Source organism: Rhineura floridana, chromosome 20 (genome assembly GCF_030035675.1).
Source record: "Rhineura floridana isolate rRhiFlo1 chromosome 20, rRhiFlo1.hap2, whole genome shotgun sequence".
NCBI classification, from domain to species: Eukaryota; Metazoa; Chordata; class Lepidosauria; order Squamata; family Rhineuridae; genus Rhineura; species Rhineura floridana.
Window position 1 is genome coordinate 15,387,368 of NC_084499.1, and position 14,192 is coordinate 15,401,559.

The 14,192-nt window shown below is 44.3% G+C and overlaps 1 long non-coding RNA gene and 1 pseudogene across 1 annotated transcript in view; one reads left to right on the forward strand and one right to left on the reverse strand.

Moving 5' to 3' along the window:
• Positions 1-4,173: 4,173 nt before the first annotated feature.
• Positions 4,174-14,192, forward strand: part of LOC133373905 (uncharacterized) — an 85,121-nt gene continuing 75,102 nt past the window's right edge. The window contains exon 1 of the long non-coding RNA XR_009759768.1: positions 4,174-4,288. This is a non-coding gene — a long non-coding RNA (uncharacterized LOC133373905). The remainder of the gene's footprint in view (positions 4,289-14,192) is intronic.
• Positions 5,899-6,007, reverse strand: LOC133374025 (5S ribosomal RNA; annotated as a pseudogene).

Genomic DNA, 14,192 nt, shown 5'->3' on the forward strand with positions numbered 1-14,192 from the left:
GCCAGCATAGCCACTAGATTGGGCTGATGGGAGTTGTAGTTCAAAAACGTAACTTGTCCAAGCTCTCCTCTAGACTAGTTGTCATTAAGAAGGTAGGTGGGCGGGTGCTGGCCGAGGGCAGGCTGGGGTTGGTGGGGGATTGCCCCATTTGCCCTACTGGACTAGCCTCCACTGCCAGGCAGGTACATATAGAAGAAGGTGGTTTTTTCTTTGGAAAGAAGGTCAGCAGAGACTATGGTGTATTATAGGATATATGGTTTTTTATTGACACACATTCCAGCCTGAGCTTAAGATGCAGGGGTTCACAGCATTAACAGTCCATCAGATCTTGTTCCCCGTTGCCCATAGCTCTCTGTCTGTCTCCAGTTCCTAGCCTTTCCTCCCACTGGACTAGAAAGCAGAACCCTCTCCTTGACTCCAGGACGGGAGGGCCTCTCCCCTGAAAAGCGTTCCAATAGCCCTCTTTGGATCTGCAGATTGACCATTTAATAATTCCATTTAACTCACAGGCTAGCTTAACAAAGGAAACAAGTCTGACCAGTAGAGCAGGCTTCTTTCTTGCATCTCCCAGCTTCAGATACAAGATCACGAACTTGAAGAGGACACAAAGAAATAATTGATCTCATCCCTCAATCCCATAACAATGCATAAGTGCATTATATCTGGGAAATTGCTTGCAAAAATGTGCATATTGGGGGAGGAATGCACTAAAAGGCTGATGGATTTTCACTGGGACTTTAAAAAAGTCACAAACTGATGTGGAAGCATGAAGAAGTGAATGTAAGACCTGGAAAAAAATGAGAAGCAGAGAGAAATCAAAATTGACACGTTCGCCATCACTAACTGAATGTGAGGGAAAGTGAGGGCAACATCCGGGGGAAAGTAAAGGAAATCAGACTGGAGTGAAAGCTAACCTTTTCTCTTAGGAACATGGGAAGGTGCCTTACACTGTGCCGGACCACTGGTCCATTTAGCTCAGTACTGTCTACACTGACTGGCAGCAGCTCTCTGGGGTTTCAGGCAGGGGACTCTCCTCGCCCTACCTGGAGACACCAGAGATTGAACTTTGGACCTTCTGCATGCAAGGCAGATGCTCTGCCACTGAGCTACGGCCCTCCCCTCATGACCTCAGTGACCCAGCCAATGAGAATCTACTTCTACCTGAATAGCCACCAGTGTGGCGTAGTGGTTAAGGTGTTGGACTACGACCTGGGAGACCAGGGTTCGAATCTCCACACAGCCATGAAGCGCACTGGGTGACCTTGGGCCAGTCACTGCCTCTCAGCCTCATGAAAACCCTATTCATTGGGTCACCATAAGTCGGAATCGATTGGAAGGCAGTACATTTACATTTTCAGTTGCATACCTCCACCCAGCGTTCTGCTTTTGGGATGCCCAAGCAGTGCGGCAGAACCCTGGGAACAGGTTTTGTGTGTAATAAAGACGCCGTTCCAAAGAGCAACAATAAAAAGAGAGGGAGAGACCGTGTTGCATTATCTCGGGAATTGCCTATTTGTTTCCGACTGTTAGCACTCAGCGTGTTATAAAATGCACGGACAATAAATTCCTCCACCACTTGATGGACTCCCAAGAGCTAATAGATTATTTTATAATGTGAGGGTAGCATTTAAAAACAGCACACTGGCCTGCCAACATTTGGGAGTGGGAGGGGGAAAGAAGGATTGCTATCAAGTGCCGTTTAATTTAATTTCATAAATAATAGGGTATTTATAAAAAGAGCTGCAATACCAAGTGTTACCAATTTCTCCACGTACAATGATATGATTTGCACAAATGTTTGTCCTTGAGGCAAAGCGGGAAACATTTTACAAATCAATCCTGCCACTGAGTGCAATTAGCACCTGCAAAGGCAGACGGCGGTACCTGTTGTGGGATTTCTCCCATGACCCCAACACCACCCCCATCATACCCCACATTTTGATCACTGGGAAAACTGCCATGCAAAAATAAAAAAAGCGATCCAGTACAGGAAATGCACCAGACATCCTAGAGCAATCTATTTTCATCCGGCCCAATTGGATTTCAGTGCCCCAGTTGATGTGGCTTTTTATGTACAACTCCAACCTTGGCTCTGAAGGGGGCTGACATAAAGGTCACAGGTACTGCAGAGAGAGAGAGAGAGAGAGAGAGAGAGAGAGAATGCATTTTAAACAAAGCAGGGGTATGGAGTGGGAGGGGTGAGAAAGTACCGATTCGTGTTTGGAAGAGATATATTTGCACTGTCTTGCCTTGTTTGCATTGGTCATATCCAAATGAGCGCTGAGTAACTCATTCCGTCAGCACAAGACTTGAAGCTTGCTCAACAGAACTTTTCCACCTCTCCCCATGTGCATCTGGTGAGCCCCCGCAAAAAACCCTCACATTGAACCTAATGTTGTGGGATCAATTCCAGTTAATGTGGCCTGTCAATGTGGACATGATGCTTGTGTCTGACCACCTGCTCATGAGATCCTTGTTTACTACAGCTAGCTGGAGTGGGGTCGCTGAATGGGTCACCGCTGTGGTAAACACGTCTTTGCGCAATGGTATGTTGGCCACTGCCCTTCAAGAAGCAGTGGTGGTCCACTTCTTGAAAAACCCACTCTGGACCCAATGGAATGTAACAACTACAGCCATTTGCCAACAACCCTTTCTTGGCAAAGGCGGTAGAGAAGATGGTTGTAGAGCAACTGTAGGCATTCATTTGTGGGGATGGAGTAAAAATCCAATTCAGCTCACATTTAAAGACAAATTTATCAAATTTGCACTTTCTGAAACAGTATGACAACCGAAACTCAGCCATCCTTCAAAATCTGCACTTTTCCGAATTTTGTGGTGCAGTTCTCCAATAGAAGAGGTATATATTTGGCAAAGATGTGTGTAAAAATCAATCTGTTCATGAAAATAACATACACAAATACGTTACCTTCAAAGAAATTGTTTGCAAAAATGTGTACATGAGCCAAAACTGCAGACAAAAATGTGTTTCTTAGGAAAAAATCACACTAAAAATGCTGGAGAAATTTAATGAGGATTTTTTTTAAAAAAAATAAAAAATTGCTGCAGAAACGTGGAAAACTCAATTTAAGATGGGAAAAATGAGATATGGGGAGAACTGAAATTGACAGATCCTTTCATCTCTAGTTGATGGAAACCTCAGAACAGATTTAGGGAGTGCACGGGGGAGGAGAGAGGGAGTTCTGTTGTGTAAGCATAAATCCTTGCACTGATGGGACAAGGGAGTCGGATACCACTCCATGTTTCTGTACACTGAGGGGAAAGGGATTTACAATGAGACCTCAAAGAGAGGTAGTGTTGGAAGGGGTCTGAAAGGTCATTTAGTCCAGCCCACTGCTGATGCAGGAAATCCACCACCACAGCATCCTTCACAGGTGGCCATCCAGTTTCTGCTTAAAAACCTCAAATGAAGGAGCACCCACCACTTTGTTGAAGGGCCGTAGCTCAGCAGTTGAACATCTGCTTTGCATGCAGAAGGCCCAAGTTCAAACCCCGGCATCTCCAAGGACGGCTGAGAGAGCAGCCTTCAAGCCAGACAATGTAGACATTGCTGAGCTAGAGGGAACAATAGTCCCACTTAGTATGAGGCAGCTTCCTATGTCCCTATGTACTTCCCAAGGCATCCCGTTCCACTGCCAAAGAGCTCCTAATGTGAACTCTAAGCCCCTTTCCTTGTCATTCAAACCCACTGGTTCAATTATCTGAAGTCGGCTTCCATTGTGCCTCTTAATAATCTCTTCTCCAGGCTGAACGTACCCGACATCTGCAGTCTTTCCTCTTAAGACTTGGTATTTGCCTTGGGGTCCTACTGAGAGGAAGGACGGGATATAAATATTGTTGTTGTTGTCATCATTGTATTGTTATTATTTAATAATAATAATAATAATAATAATAATAGACCTGTCACCATCTTATCCACCATGTTCCATCTTGTCAAAATCCTTCCATGAAGGATCACTAAGGTTCCTGTGCTGCACTCTATTTCCTACCTGCTTGAATGCAGGATCAGGGCTGCATTCCTCAGCGGCTGCTGGTAAAGACTCTGACAGAAAAGAGCTGGTGTTAGATGCAGCTGCAGGGAATGACCTTGAGAAGCCCTCAGAGCTTTCTATAAAAAGGGCTCTGGCAGAAGGGAGAGCTCTGCCTTAGGACCAGAGGAGGTCTGGAGTTCTGATCAAGATAGAGGTGATGGGTGAGTAAACTCTTGGAGGAGGAACCTGGATGCCCAGTGAGCTGTGAAGGAAGGAGCCAGCCTGAGTCCCTCAAGTGGGTAAGTTTGTATTGGGAAGCAGGCCTTGTTCTGTGGATCTCTTTATCACAATGCTTGCTTATTTGGAAACTGTCATGGTCCCTGGGGAGGACTCCTGGTGGAGCGATCAAGAGGAGGAGGAATGGGATCCTGGGGAGTAGCTCAGGGGGCTGACACAGGGGGGGCTTCAGCACTTTAGACAGTGACAGGTCTACCCTCTTAGCTCCTGTTACAACATCTTAGCTTTGAGTAGTCATACCTAGTTATGCTGTGTGGAATCTTCTGTGGCCTGTAAGCTGATCCATGAAGAGCCTTTAAACTGAAGTTTTCTATTACATACTGCAGAAAAAAATGCACCACTGTGTCTGAATCTGATTCCAACGGGCTTGGCTAGGACAGTTGCTAAGGATGCTCTGGCAGATGCGCAGGCACAAGCAGATAACACCAACTTTTCAACCGGTCTATAGGAGTGCTTGCTTGCTCAGGCAGTCCTGTTCAGAGAAACCTTCCACACGCAAATAGAAAGCCCTCCCTGAGCCTATTTAAAAGGTCTCAAGGGATGCGTCTAATTGCTGTGACATCTTACCTTGAGTAGCCATGGCTAGTTACACGGTGTAGAGACACAGAGCTCTGTATAATCTGTAAAATGCTCTGTGAAACACTATGCTGAGTTCTCACATTAAACCTAATGGAGAGAAACACAGCAGTGAGTCTGAATTTAACGGCTTTGGCCAGGACAGAAATATGGGGAGGTCCTGAAAAGCAACAGCAAGAGGGTTTTTCCCTTCTTTCAGCCTGAGTCAGAACTAGCAGGAAAGGAAATGTGTTGCTTGAACAAGTCAAGCAAAAGTGGTAGTTGCTGTTTGCAGAAGAGCTTTTGGGTGGAATCACTGGCATGGAATGGATGTAGAGGATGCTGCAACGCCTAACGCCTGACAAAAGCTGTGGAGTTGAGCATTCCCTGTGGCTATATCCGTTTGTTGTCTTTTTGGCGCCTTCCTATTTCAGCAAGACTTTCAAGGAGATACGTTATCCCAGTCTGCATCTGTGTTGGAACTGGGTTTTTTAAAAGATATTTTGTTTTTAATATGTTTTTAGAGGCCTACCATCTGTTGGCCACCTTGAGCTCCCTTTGGGAGGAAAGGTGGGATGTAAATTAGTAATAATTCTTACAAAGTTAAGAGGAGGGCAGTGGGAATGGAAGCAGGTCCTTTTGACATGCCCCTGGCTGTGGATGCTCAACACCTTCTGACATTGTTGACCACAGTGGCAGGACCATCTGGGGAGTGACTTTGGCTCAGTGGTGGAGCACAGGATTGTTGATTCAGGTAGTCCCAGATTCACTCTTTGATGTGTCCCAGGCAAAACAGGAGTAGGGGACATGTGTCCTTCCAGATGTTGCTACACTACAGCTGTTATCAATCCTGCCCATCCTGATGGCAGCTGGAGCCAACAGTATCTTAAGGACTCTTTAGCTGAAGATGCCTCTTTGCAGTAGTTGATCTTGCTTTTGTTATATGCTGTCAAGCCAATTACGATTTATGGCAACCCTATGAATATTTTTTTGGAAATATTCATAGGGGTTTCATGGTAAGAGGTATTCAGAGGTGGTTTACCATTGCCTTTCTCTAAGCCTACGGCATCCGGTATTCCCAGGCGGTCTCCCATCTAAGTACTAACCAGGCCTGACCCTGCTTAGCTTCTGAGATTGGGCGTGTTCAGGGTAGTATGGCCGTAGTCGACCTTGCTTTTACTCTGTTTTTAAAGGTTTTTTATTAAACAGTTTTTATTGGTTAACTGCTTTGTGTGTGTTTTAAGTGAAACAGCGGTATAAAAATATGTTTATAAATACGATAAGGCATGCACTCTTTGACTTACTCTGAATTGTCATGCTTGGGGTCTTTAGATGGGAAAGTGTGTTACTGCAAAATGTGGTCAGCAAACCCTATTGCATTTTGGGGGGGCTTCCTGTTCATTCTGCTGAGTAGGCACCTAGACATCTGGGGTTATATTCAGCTAAGGTCTACCCAGAGCACACCTTTGGAAATGTTTTGTTTTAATAAGCTGCCAAACCTTCCTGTGGCTGTGTGGGGGGTGTTATTGCTACTTGTTTGTTATGTTTTAATAGCATGTTTTATTTGTGATTGGTTTAACATTGTGCAAGTCGCTTGGGGACCTTCGGGTATCAAGCGAATAATAAATCACCTAAGTTAATCATAACACTGGGAAAAACAGAGGGGAGTAGAAAAAAAGCAAGACCAAACAAGAGATGGTTGATTCCATAAAGGAAGCCACAGACCTGAACTTCCAAGATCTGAACAGGGTGGTTCACGACAGATGCTCTTGGAGGTCGCTGATTGATAGGGTCGTCATAAGTCGTAGTCAACTTGAAGGCACATAACAACAACAATGAGCTATACCTTTCCTTTCTGTCAGAGAAGGGTGTGCAGGGGGGATGACATTTCAAACAGGGACCAAGTTGTAGTCATCCAGGGTCTCGGGGGAGGGTCTTAACCCCCTTGCTTTTTTGGGAGCAGGGTACCCATGTCCCAAGCATATTGTGAGCCAATCGGCATGAAAGGAGACTGTCTTAGCCACTGAGAAGAATCTTCTAACATGCTACCTTGACCTTTTCCACTGAGTGGAGCCAATCAGAGTGAAAGAAGGTGAGTTAACCACTGAGAAGACCCTTCTCAGTAGTGAACAGTCTCCCCTTTCATACTTATTGGGTCCCAGGGATGTCTGTTGTAGGAGAAGGTGTTAATATTCTCAACTCAGCAGCAAAAAAAAAGGGGAGAAAGGGGCGTGACTATGACAAGAAGGGAACCTGCACTTCTGAATTTGCCACCACACTGCTGACAGGGATGGTATAAGTCTTCAGATCTGGCTCGTAATCGTGTCCATTCACAATCAACACTTGCTCATTCCTGCTTAACCACAAAAGCCATGATGGGGCCAGAAGCTTGAGGTTTCTAATTTTTATTTTCCGTCTCTTCTTTTCTATCCTCCAAATGAGCAGCCACCAGGACAGCAGTGAGTTTATTGATCGTGGGATCTTTGCCTGTCTTCCTTAACAAAGAGTAGGCTAATTTAGCATTGTGTGAAGAAAGAGAATCTCCAACCCCTTCAGACTTTCTTGCTTGTTTGTTAATCAAATAAGCAAGCAAACCAACAAGGGTTCTTGAACTTTAGGGATGGTCCAACTATGGTGCCCATCACTTGATTATAGCTGGTGACTGGCAGCTTAATGTGTGAAAGGAGTCTTCTGAAATGCTCCATGCCCTCTTTGGTGGAAGAAGCAGGGTTGTCCCCTAGCCAGGGTATTTCTGGCTCGATGATAATGTCGCCCTCTTGGCCAGCTGCCAGAACTGAAAGATGCAAATGTAAGTGAGAAAATCGACCCAAGCTGTTCTTATCTAAGTGTGCATTAGGGATGGGTGAGAAATTCAACTCAGTTTGCATTTCAAGCTGAATCTATCAAATTCACACTTTCCAACACAATATGAGAACTGAAGCATGGCCATTTTTTGGAGTTCACATTTATTCAAATGTTATGATGCGGTTTGCCGACCAAACCATGTTTGCAAAAATGTATATGCGAGGGGAAAGTGTGCATTAGAATAAGTTGTTATATGCCTTCAAGTTGATTACAACTTATGGCGACCCTATGAATCTTTTTTGAATCTATTCAAAGGGTTTTCATGGTAAGAGGTATTCAGAAGTGGCTTACCATTGCCTTCCTCTAAGCCTAAGGCACCTGGTATTCCCAGGCAGTCTTCCATCCAAGTGCTAACCAGGCCTGATCCTGCTTAGCTTCAAGATCGGACAAGATCAGGCGTGTTCAGGGTAGTATGGCCGTAGTACTGGCTTTATAAGTAAACCCAAAATAATGAATGCTTTTAATCCTAAACTAGTATGATGGATGCTTCTTACAATGTTTTGTTTTGTTGGCATATTCTAATGCTGCATTGACACTTGTAACTGAACATCAGAAAGGCTCAACGTCTTACATTTTAGCACTTGGGATCTGCTCTCTGGCGGCATATCTAATGACAGTTCACACCAACGTGCTCTGAGTTGCCTCGGGTATGTTACAGGTTGCCTCGGGTATGTTAATAGGGGCGTTAAGTAAATTTTTGCCTCAAATAATGGTTATGAAATAGGCAAACTTGCGATTAAAATGCCTGAAGCCAACAGCTGCCAAAACACCTACGGTCCACAATTCATGCGGCAATAAAACTGAGGTGTCACCATACCAAGTAAATTTGGATTTGTTGGTTGCCATACTGTAACTCGCCTGTGTGACTTCAGTGTCTCGGCCGTGCCCCTGTTTCAGACTGACATGTTCGTCAGGCACCTACAGATCTGCAGATCAGATGAGATTGGGTGTGATCAGGGTAGTATGGCCATAGATTAAAATGAATACATGTATGAAAACGACTATATGATAAAGTGCACTATATGATAAATTGCTTGCAAAAATGGGTTCATGGGTCAAAATGGCCTACAAGAATGCATTTATTAGGAGGAATTAGCACTAATATGGTGGGGAATTTCTTTTTTAAAAAAATAGCACATTGCTTCAGAAATATGGAGGACTAGATTTCAGACTGGAAAAATGAGAAACCAAGAGGACATAACTGACAGATCTTTCCATCCTTAGTGTGTATATGTTTGCTGGTGTAACCAGAGCTTGGAAAAGTTACTTTTTTTGAACTACAACTCCCATTAGCCCAATCCAGTGGCCATCCTGGCTGGGGCTGATGGGAGTTGTAGTTCAAAAAAGTAACTTTTCCAGGCTCTGGGTGTAACACACCTGTGCACTACAGTGTTGCGTGGGAGTGATTGCTGAAGTTCATAATCGCCTGATTTTATAATACTTCTCGCTCTCTGCCCATGTTCTTCAACCTTGGGTCCCCAGATATTCTTGGGCTACAACTCACATTATCCTTTACCTTGACTAAGAGGGCTAGGAAGGACGGGAGTTGTAGTCCAACATCATCTGGGTTTCCAAGGTTGCTCTAAGCAGCAGTGGGGAACCTTTGGCCCTCCAGATGTTGCTGAACTTCAACTCCCATCAGCCCCAGCAAGTGTGGCCAATGACCAGGGCTGTTAGGAGTTGTAGTTCAGCAACATCTGGAGGGTGAAAGCTCCCCACCTCAGCTCTAAGCAGTGTGTGAGGTCCAAAACCTCAAACCAACCACAGTTGAAGGTGATAAATTTGAGTCTGGCCTTGTACCACTTTAGATTGTAGGTGCAGACTCAGATAGTGGAATATTTCCTCACCAAAAAAAAATCTAATGTAGAAATCTAGCTTGTCAGGGAGAAGATAAGTTCAGACTTTTCTCCATGACATCTACATTTTCTGTGTGCAAGGATTTATCTCAGCCTTTCCCAACCAGTGTGCCTCCCGATGTTATTGGACTACAACTCCCATTAGTCTCAGCCAGCATTGTCAATGGTCAGGAAAGATGGGAATTGTGGTCCAACAATATCTGGAGGCACACTGGTTGGGAAAGGCTGATTTATCTGTTAACATTTGGGGATGGAGGATCATTCGAGTAATGTTACGTCTCGGTATCCACTGGTTGATACAGGCTGACTTCCTGTTTGTTAGCACTAGACCCAAGCCTGGAATGAGAAAAGTCCTTGGTTTATGTGTCAGTCATATACCTGACTGGCAAAAGGTTCCCCCAACTGAAAAATCCAAAAGTCAACACCCACAAAAATGTAGCTTTGCCATAAGCCCAAAATTTCTCCCAAAGGCTCTTGAGGCAAAATCCATTGTTCTTGAGAGATGGAGCAACTTGAGGCAATCCCATGCCTGCATACCTGTCTGCAAAATAAATGAGGAAGGGATAGTCATCTGGTGTGTGCCTTTGCTGAGACAGACAACGGCAGATCCTCTCCTGGAGCCGTCGAACTGGCATTAAACAGACAAGACAAGCTTCGCAGTCAGTTATCGGCCAAAAATATAATGAAGAAACAAGCTGGTGGAGCAAAGCCGAGTCACCCAGACCAGCCAAGTGGAGAATTTAATTTCTCCCAGGTTCTTCCTGCATCGAAGCATCGCCATGGCTGCCGCCCCATGGCTGCGTGATCGCTGACAGCTCTGACCCACTGGGGTGAGAGTGTGCTGTTGTTCCCTGTCACAATTGCAAGGGGGGAAGGGCAGGGCAGGGATGAGCAGGGGTGGGGGAGACCAGAGAGCAAGCAAAGAGGCATTTTCTGGTGCTCTGGAGCCCGTGACTTACAAAATTACGAGACGCAATTCCTCTGTCCTGGGTTGCTATGAGGTAATCATAGCTGTGCACCGCTATCATTCTTTTTGACTGCTGGAAAATGGGGGCAGCAACCATCAAACGTGCTACAGGGAGGCTGGAAGGATCTGTCCACTTCAGTTATCTCAGTTTTCCAATCTGAAATTCAGCTGCCCACGTATCTGCAGCGAGTTGTGGATTCAAAAAAAACAAAATCCTTATGGAAGTTCTTCAGCATTTTAGTGCTGCTTCTCCAAAGAAACCCATTGTTGTCTGCCGTTTTTTCATGCATTTTTTCCTAATATAATGCATTTTTGTGTTATTTTCTCTGAAATGGATTTGTTTTATGTATATTTCCCTCTGATACATGCATCATTGTCAACAGTGGTTGGCTGGAGAACTGCATTGCAAAATTCAAATAAGTGCAAATTTTGAAGGAGGGCTGTCTCGATTCTCACCTTGCTTCAGGAACTGCAGGTTGGATACATTCATTTAAATGTGAACCGAATCAAATTTCTACCCCATCTCTCATGCTGTGCTGTTGCTTTCTCAAACGTCAGACCAAGCTGTTTCATACTGGCTCCCAAGCCAAAGGAAAGATGGTGGTTCATCTCTGTAGTTCAGAGGAAAAAGTAGGTGTGCAGGAGGCTAGTTTCTACATACACACTTACACACCCCTCTCTGGCCGCCATCTGGGCAAGCGAGAGTCATGATCAGAGTTCAAGGACATGTTTCAGCCAGGCAAAAGCACTCAAAGAAGGACCAAAGCAGGACCAGTGAAGGGGTGTGGCCTGAGGAGAGGGGGTGTGGCTGTAGAAAGTCCCAAGGGCCTGATAAAGAGGTCTTGAGGGCCATATTTACTTCTCAAGGCTGACGTTTGAATGCTTCCTGTACTGGAAACAGATTCAGGCCTAGCAATTGCCAGTGCTTGGAAAGTTCATTTTTTTACAACAAATTGGAGTTAGTTCCAGTTCATCCTCTCAAAAAAAAAAGGAACAAATTCTGTTCCGGTTCAATTTACAATTCATTCACATGGTCCTTTGTATTTTTTTTTTCAGCCTTCAGACTTTTACAAGCTGCTCTGCTGGAGCATAAAATATACGTAAGAACCCTAAGAAAACCTCAAAACACACACACAAGGGTAATGTGAGCAATTGTTTTACAGTATTTCCCCTCTCAATTATGATCTTTAAGCTTAAATGGCAGACCTCACTTTTCAGGGAGGTCTATAAATCGTCGATGCAACAGCCACAATCAAACACAGAGCTAAGTGCAATGAAATCCCTTTATGTATAAATCATCAAATTAAAATTAAAATTGAACTGAATTTAAAAATCATCCAGAGTTCCACCCCGAAAGGAACTTCATTCGCTTTCACTTCACCCAGAAATTATAGGAACTATTTTCAGGAGCATTAGTTCATCTGAATTAGTTCATCATTCCAAGCACTGGAGACAGCACAATTTGGCTATTCTGCAAAGGGTTAGACAGAGGAAAAGAGCCTTCTTGGAGAGGAGAATATGAGCAAAGCTCAGAATAGCTGACTCAACATCCTTTAACTTTGCATCCCGTCCACCATCGATTCTGATCTATGGAATGACTTGCCATGTGGTTTCAATAGAGCTTTTGGAGATTGTTATGCTAAATGAGTACCGGGGAGGGGGGTTGAAAAAGGGGGGAGTAATTGCTTTTGCCACCTTGAAAAACTCCAGATCTATAACTTGGACAAATATAATTAGCTGCTAACTTTGAAAGATGCATTGGCGTTTGGGTAATGGGCATGAGAGCTTTGTATTAAAATCTGGAAGGAGGGGGGGAAAGATTATGGGATGCTGACTCGCAAATGTTGTCCGTTAGGATCTTCAGTGTGTTGAGAAAAGCACCAAATTAAAAATCAGGCTGCACACAACAGCGACAGCCCAATGTATTAAAGAGAGACTTGTACCCAGGGTAAGGTCATGGTAAAAAAAAAAAATTGGGGGAATAAATAACAAATGCAAGTGCTCAGTTTTTTCCCTCCTGTCTTGCCATTGAACAAAAGTTTTTAAAAAAATAAAAATGGAAAGGTGATATTTATACTATATTTAATATTTCATGGGTTTCTAATAACAAAGAGAAATCCGTCCGTCACTGCTAAACAGTATTTGCAAATATTTCTCACTGCCTGTTGGTAACGGGGAAAGTGAAGGAGTTTTGTTTTTCACATCTAGGCAAAGAATAGACATCTCAGTTGCCTTGCAAAGAGGGGAAATGACAATGTTTTGGCTGCCTCCCTCCGTGATGCATTTGTCATCCCGTGCCAAGAGCTAGGGGGGAAGAGAATAGCTCTGAGGCTGTTCTTGAGGACTAGCAGCATCTGGGCACTTGGGTCCCTTGAGTCTAGGTGTGGACAGAACAGATTTTTTTTATTATTTCTTACTTGAGGTTCCAGGGCAGATTATTATATTTTTAAATAGTTGTAATTAAATAGTTGTAAAGTTAAATATGGATTGTCCCTATGTCTAATGTCCATCTTACTAAAAATTGATGGACATGGCTTACACAGTTACATTCATTTTAATGGATCTACTCTGAGTAGAACTTGGTTGAAGTGTATAACAAAGTAATCTCAGAACAGGAGGGAAGTCTACAGCGGAGCAAAATAGGTCTCCAAACCCCTCCTATTCACTAGCAAACTGGGGACAACATTACATATGAACAGCCTGCTGGATCAGGCCAATGGCCTACCTAGTCTAGCTTCCTGTTCTCACAGTGGTCAACCAGGTGCCCATTATGGGAAGCCAACAAGAAGGACCTGAGTGCAAGAGCACTCTCCCTTTCTGCAGTTTCCAGCAACTTCGATTCAGAAGCATCCTGCCTCCCACAGTGGAGGCAGAGCATAACCATCAGGACTAGTAGCCATTGATACCTTCCATGAATTTGTCTACTCCTCTTTGAAAGCCCTCCAGGTTGGTGGCCATCGCTGCCTCTTCTGGGAGCAAATTCCGTAGTTTAACTAAACTCTGTGTGAAGAAGTCCTTTCTTTTGTCTGTCCTCAATCTTCTAACATTCAGCTTCCTTGGATGTCCGCAAGTTCCAGTGTTAAGCGAGCGAGAGAAAAACTTTTCTCTGTTCACTTTCTCCACACGGTGTATCATTTTCCACCCTTCTTTCATGTTGCCTCTTGCTTGTCTTTTCTCTAAATTAAAAAGCCCCAAATGCTGCAACCTTTCCTCATAGGGAAGTTGCCCCGTCCCCTAATTTTGCCAACTCTCCCTCCTCCCCCCCTCCCAGTTTTAGTCTCCCAGCAATTTGGGGGGAAGGCACAGCACACCAGCAGTAGTGGCCTTTTGCTGCTGCTGTGTTTATCACCTGACTGCCATTTTGAACCCTCTGCAATACTTCATCCGGGTCATCGTGGCGAGTGGATTGTTCGGCCATGTGATCCGAACTTGGTTAGATGGCCTTCAGTTGTTCTCAGAGTCACCAGTTTGGGATGTTTTCCTCCAAAGTGGCTTATTGAGCTGTAATTTTTAATTGAGGAAAGAGAGAGTCCCAAGCAAATGAATTCCCAGGTAGTTTTCAAAGAAGGAAGCTATAAATAGTCCCTGTAATGGGAGGCTGTAATCGGATACAATTTATTTCCACCTGTGATGGGCTGACCTTCATCCCCACTCCAGGCTGTG